A 7,500-nucleotide genomic window follows, 5' to 3' on the forward strand; every position below is an offset into this window, starting at 1 on the left:
CGAAGATATAGTAATTGGAGGTGTTGTATGTGCTTGCTAGCTTCGAGGTGGGGGTGGGTTTTTTTCCGGGAAAATTGAGCGTAGGAAAAGAAAAATTATGGAAGAAATTCATTGGTGCTTTCGCCAGTGGGCGAAGACGGTATAAACGGTAATTTTTTCTTTTCTTTTTTTTTTAGATTAAGAAATTTTGCAAATGTTTCTGGCTAGTATGGGTAGTTGAATCAAGACATAATATATCGATTATTTTATTATTTTTAGTAGAAGATGGAAAGAATGTTTTTTGTTAGAATAAGAAATTTTGCAAACATTTCTGGATTACTTTATTATTTTTAGTTGAAGATGGAATTAATGTTTTTGTTAATTTATGAAAGTTTATTTAGTAACTGCAAACGTTTCTGGCTAGTATGAATAGTTGAATCAAGACAGTATATTGATTACTTTATTGATTCCAGTAGATTATATAATATTTTTTTGATAGGTTATGAAATTATACTCGGTAACCACAAACGTTTCTGGCCAGCATGATTAGTTTATGAAGACACAATAAATAGATTTTTTTCGGGTAGAAGAGGATATAAGTGTTTATTTGTAAGGTGATGAAAGTTTACTCAGTAACTACAAACGTCTCTTGCCAGCATGGGTATAGATGACTCAAGAGACAATATATTGATTACTTTATTGTTTCTGACAATTTGCTGTTGTGTCTTCCATTAATCTCCATTTATTACCTACGCCAACAAAGATGGAAGGAGGTTATGTTTTCGCCCGTTTTTGTGTGTGTTTGTAAACAGCTTCCAGGCCACAATCGTAGGGTAATGTAATTTGCAAGGATCAACCGTTATATAAAAAGCTGGAAATTATTAAATTTTGGAAGGTCAAAGGTCAAGGTCACGGTCAAGCAAAATGTCCAATTCACTTAATCAGCCATAGGTTTGTACATCGTTATCACCAAGACTTCAAACTTGGTTCATATTTTAGTGTAGGAAAATCCACGTCAATTAATACTTGTTAAGGTCAAAGGTCAAGAAATAAGCTACCGCCACCGAGGTTTGCGCTCTACTTAGTGCCCCTCAAGTTAAAGCTGAGGCTCTTTAGTTCCTTTGGTCGCTGCAATCTCACCATCCTTCTGAGTTAAAGATGGAGTGTTTGGGGAGCCTATAGATCTATCTGCTTAGTCTTTAGCAGCCATTGCCTGGCCAATCTTGGTCCTAACTTGGGTGGAGAGGTGGCTTGGTCGCTGATCGTATGTATATATGGTCAGTCTCAAGGGCATTGTCCTGCTTGATAGGACAATGTCACTGTCCGTTGCCTCTGCTATTCATGAGCGGCCTTTTAAACATTTTAACTACATGGGATTTTTGCATTTTTTTTTTCGTATATGACATTCTCAGTTAGTGTAGCTTTTGTTTCTTAACAATATAAAAAATCTATTAGAACATTCTTGACAATCTCTCTCTCTCTCTCTCTCTCTCTCTCTCTCTCTCTCTCTGTGGAAAAAAGTTAAAGAAATTGAAATTGGATTATTGTTATTGAGGTATCGTATGCTTGAATTATTTCATATTAGAATAATTGCTATATTTAACGTTTCAAAATAAGACACAAATACGGCCTCTCTCTCTCTCTCTCTCTCTCTCTCTCTCTCTCTCTCTCTCTCTCAATTGCCCAAAACGGACAAGGGAAAAGCACCATTCTTCATCTGTTTTCTTATTCCGCGTCCTTTCTCTCTTGTCTTTATCTTATTTTACTTTTTCTCATTGTCTTATCTTCCTTCTCCTCTTCCTCATTACCTTATCTTCCTCATTGTCTTATCTTCCTTCTCATCTTGTTGTCTTCCTTCTCATCTTCCTCATTGTCTTATCTTCCTCCTCATTGTCTTATCTTCCTTCTTCTCTTCCTCATTATCTTATCTTCCTCCTTTTCCTCATTGTCTTACCTTCCTCCGCATTGTCTTATTTTCTTCCTCATTGTCTTATCTTCCTTCTCCTTGTGTTGGCTTCCTTCTCCTCTTCCTCATTATCTTATCTTCCTCCTTTTCATCATTGTCTTATCTTCCTCCTCATCTTGTTGTCTTCCTTCTCATCTTCCTTATTGTCTTATATTCCTCCTTGTTGTCTTATCTTCCTTCGCCTCTTCCTCATTATCTTATCTTCCTCCTTTTCCTCATTGTCTTATCTTCCTTCTTTTCCTAATTTTCTTATCTTCCTCCTCATTGTCTTATCTTCCTTCTCATCTTGTTGTCTTCCTTTTCATCTTCCTCATTGTCTTATCTTCCTCCTCATTGTCTTATCTTCCTTCTCCTCTTCATCATTATCTTATCTTCCTCCTTTTCCTCATTGTCTTATCATCCTCCTTTTCCTAATTTTCTTATCTTCCTCCTCATTGTCTTATTTTCTCATCTTGTTGTCTTCCTTTTCATCTTCCTCATTGTCTTATCTTCCTCCTCATTGTCTTATCTTCCTCCTCATTGTCTTATCTTCCTCATTATCTTCTCTTTCTCCTTTTCCTCATTGTCTTATCTTCCTCCTTTCCTAATTTTCTTATCTTCCTCCTCATTGTCTTATCTTCCTCATTATCTTCTCTTCCTCCTTTTCCTCATTGTCTTATCTTCCTCGTTTTCCTAATTTTCCTATCTTCCTCCTCATTGTCTTATCTTCCTTCTCATCTTCCTCATTGTCTTATTTTCCTCCTCATTATCTTATCTTTCTCCTCCTCTTTCTCATTATCTTATCTTCTTCCTCTTCCTCTTCTCATTGTCTTATTTTCCTCCTCCTCTTCCTCATTCTCTTATGTTCCTCCTCCTCTTCTCCTTATCTTACCTTCCTCCTCCTCTTCTTCATTATCCTATCTTCTTCCTCTTTATATTATCTTCCTCCTCCTCTTCTTCATTATCCTATCTTCTTCCTCTTTATCTTATCTTCCTCCTCCTCTTCTTCATTATCCTATCTTCTTCCTCTTTATCTTATCTTCCTCCTCTTCTTCTTCATTACCTTGTCTTCTTCCTCCTCTTCCTCATTATCTTATCTTCCTCCTCCTCTTCATCATTTTCTTATCGTCCTCTTCCTCCTTATCTTATCATATCTTCCCTCTCATCGTGTTGTCTTCCTTCTCCTCTTCCCCATTATCTTATATTCCTCCTCCTCTTCCTCATTCTCTTATCCTCCTCTTCCTCCTTATCTTATCTTCCTCCTCCTCTTCCTCATTGTCCTATCTTCCTCCATATCGTGTTGTCTTCCTTCTCCTCTTCCTCATTATCTTATCTTCCTCATTCTCATATCCTCCTCTTCTTCCTTATCCTATCTTCCTCCTCATTTTCCTCATTACCATATCTTCTTCCTCCTCTTCCTCTTTGTCTTATCTTCCTCCTCATCGTGTTGTCTTCCTTCTCCTCATCCGCATTATCTTTTCTTCCTCCCCCTCTTCCTCATTCTCTTATCTTATCCTCCTCTTCCTCCTTATCTTCCTTCTCCTCTTCCTTATTACCTTATCTTCCTTCTCCTCTTCCTCCTTGTCGTATCTTCCTCCTCCTCTTCCTCATTATCTTATCTTCCTCTTCCCTAACTTATCTTCCTCCTCTTCTTTATTGTCTTATATTCCTCCTCCTCTTCCTCATTATCTTGTCTTCTTCTTTCTTATCTTAATCATCTTACCTTCGTCTTCTCCTCCTTATCTCTTCCTCCTTCTCTTCCTCATTGTCTTATCTTCCTCCTCATCGTGTTGTCTTCCTTCTCCTCTTCCTCATTAGGTTATCATCCTTCTCCTCTTCCTCATTGCCTTATCTTCCTCCTCTTCCTCATTTTTTTATCTTCCTCCTTTTCCTCATTGTTTTATCTTCCTCCTTTCCTCATTGTATTATCTTCCTCCTCCTCTTCCTCATTGTCTTATCTTCCTCTTTTTCCGCATTGTCTTATCTTCCTCCTCATTGTCATATCTTCCTCCTCCTCCTCTTCCTCATCATCTTACCCTTCCTCAGTTCTTCCCCAATCTCATCCTCGGAACTCGAAATAGGTCAAAACACGACCTTTCTCAGCGTCCCCATATATCACTCTAAAAGCATAATTCCAACCTGGAGATCCTCCTCTTCGAGCGTAGACGTCGAAGCATTTAAAATGCGCAATCCTTCCTTCATCTTTTTCTGGCGTTTTACCCTCATGAAAAATGAACCGGCATCATGCAGCACTAATGAATGACAGTGAAGAAGGGGGGTGGGGGGGATACGTAGCTTATTATGCTAATCGTCTGATTTATTACGGGCTGGATTAAAAGTATGAGGAAAGAAAGAGATTTGGGGGTAAGGGGACGTATGAGGGATGTGGTGGAGGGGGAGAGGAGTGAGTGGGAGAGTGGGAGAGAAAGTCTAGTGGACATAGATCACTCATTTCTGTTTTGGTTTAGCCATGCAAGAATTATGGGTACGGAGATGGACGAAACACAGATTGTTAAATTTATCGTCTTTCGAAGATGCACCCTTAATTACCTAGCTGGCTGGCTGGCTCTCTCTCTCTCTCTCTCTCTCTCTCTCTCTCTCTCTCTCTCGTTTAGAATACTTTGTGTAATATCTTCCTTTCTTAGTGGAAGAGTTTGTGTATCGCCCTGATCTGCAAAGCTGAAGTAGTCAGTCACCCATACTAGGTTGGTTTGCTGTGAACGATCAGACTAAAATCACTCATCATCACCAATCCGCAGTGGCCAGCGTGGTGATGAAAACTGGCCAAACCCCAGACATGAGTAAGGACATGTCTGAGGCTTTGGCTTTTGTCCTGCAGTGGAATATATACGGCTGCATTTGTTGTATGTGCGAGAATATATGTGTATATATATATATATATATATACATATATATATATGTATGTATATATATACACACACACATATATATATATGTGTGTGTATGTATATATAAATATATATATACAGTATATATATATACATATATATATATATGTGTATATATATATATATATATATATGTATATATATATATGTATATATATACACATATATATATGTGTGTATGTATATATGAATATATATATATATATATATACATATATATATGTGTGTGTATATATATATATGTATGTATATATATATACATATATATATATATATATATATATGTATATATATACATATATATATATATATATATATATTCCTGTATTATGATAGTTTCTCCTGAACACGTGTACAAAATGTTCCTACAGATAATTATGAATTTGAAGAAATTCAAAGTAATGGGAAAATTTAGTTACGATTATTGTCAGTTTTATTTTACTAGTTGAAATACTCTTAGAACATTCGTTTAGTTAAACAATATATTTATTTCCTTAAATGTAATTTTATACAAAGAGCATTACTCCTCTGTGATAGATATTGCTAAAGGATGGAAACTAGATTTTTTGTTTTATCCCAAGTTACGTCATATATTTAATTTAAAAAAATCTAAAAAAATCAATAATGTTGTTGTTCATTAAACAACTTAAATTGAAAGATAAAATTGCAGTTTATATAATTTACATATGAAAGATTTATTTTTATATTGCTACTATTCTTAAAAGTATTTTACTTGAATTGTTCATGACTTTTCTTGTAGTTTATATCCTTTCCTTAATGGGCTATTTTGCCCTGTTGAAGACATTGGGCTTATAGCATCATGCTTTTCCAACTAATAGAAAAAAGCATGATACTACTAATAGTAGTAGTATTAGTATTAGTAGTAGTTGTAATAATGATAATAATAATAATAATAATAATAATAATAATAATAATAATAGTTGGCCATGAAGAGCAAGATTAAAAAAAAAGGATATTAATAGTGTTCCAAGGACAATTTGCTATAAATTTAGAGATTTTGAGGAAATATTGAGATGGGTGTGATGGGTAAATGAATATAGAAATAATCAAAACTTCTAATAATTTTAGAAATAATAATTCTAATAGTTTTACAAATAATAATTCTAATCATTTCAGAAATAGTAATAATTAAAAAGAAATAATATTATTATTGAAATTATTGAAATTGTTAAAATTATTATAATCATCAAAATTATTAAAATAATTATTGTTTTAAAATTTAAAATTTTTTTATCATTATTAAAAGGAAAAAAATACTGTGAAATTGTTAAAATTATTATAATCATCAAAATTATTAAAATGATAATTATTGTTTTAAAATTTTTTAAATTATTATCATTATTAGATAAAAAAAATATTTACGATAAACGAAACGAAAAGAAAAAACCGCAAGATTAATAATAAAAAAATGTAATCATCAAAATTATTAAAATAATAATTATTATTTTAAATTTTTTTTAAATTGTTATCATTATTAGATAGAAAAAAATACTGACAAACGAAACGAAAAGAAAAAACCGAAAGATTAATAATAAAAAATGTAATCATCAATTTATTAAAGTAATAATTATTATTTTAAAATTTTTAAAACTGTTATCATTATTAAATAGAAAAAATACTGATAAACGAAACGAAAAAGAAAAAACCTAAAGATTAATAATAAAAAATGTAATCATCAAAATTATTAAAATAATTATTATTTTAAAATTTTTAAAATTGTTAACATTATTAAAAGGAAAAGAAAAATACTGACAAACGAAACGAAAAAGAAAAAACCGAAAGATTAATAATAAAAAATGTAATCATCAAAATTATTAAAATGATGATTATTGTTTTAAAATTTTTAAAATTGTTATCATTATTAAAAGGAAAAAAAAATACTGATAAACGAAACGAAAAAGAAAAAACCGAAAGATTAATAATAAAAAATGTAATCATCAAAATTATTAAAATAATAATTATTATTTTAAAAATTTTAAAATTGTTAACATTATTAAATAGAAAAAATACTGATAAACGAAACGAAAAAGAAAAAATCTAAAGATTAATAATAAAAATGTAATCATCAAAATTATTAAAATAATAATTATTATTTTAAAAATTTTAAAATTGTTAACATTATTAAATAGAAAAAATACTGATAAACGAAACGAAAAAGAAAAAACCTAAAGATTAATAATAAAAAATGTAATCATCAAAATTATTAAAATAATTATTATTTTAAAATTTTTAAAATTGTTAACATTATTAAAAGGAAAAGAAAAATACTGACAAACGAAACGAAAAAGAAAAAACCGAAAGATTAATAATAAAAAATGTAATCATCAAAATTATTAAAATGATGATTATTGTTTTAAAATTTTTAAAATTGTTATCATTATTAAAAGGAAAAAAAAATACTGATAAACGAAACGAAAAAGAAAAAACCGAAAGATTAATAATAAAAAATGTAATCATCAAAATTATTAAAATAATAATTATTATTTAAAAATTTTTAAAACTGTTATCATTATTAAAAGGGAAAAAATACTGATAAACAAAACGAAAAAGAAAAAACCTAAAGATTAATAATAAAAAATGTAATCATCAAAATTATTAAAATAATTATTTTAAAATTTTTAAAATTGTCAACATTATTAAATAGAA

The sequence above is a fragment of the Palaemon carinicauda genome, chromosome 10 (genome assembly GCF_036898095.1).
Source record: "Palaemon carinicauda isolate YSFRI2023 chromosome 10, ASM3689809v2, whole genome shotgun sequence".
Lineage (NCBI taxonomy): Eukaryota > Metazoa > Arthropoda > Malacostraca > Decapoda > Palaemonidae > Palaemon > Palaemon carinicauda.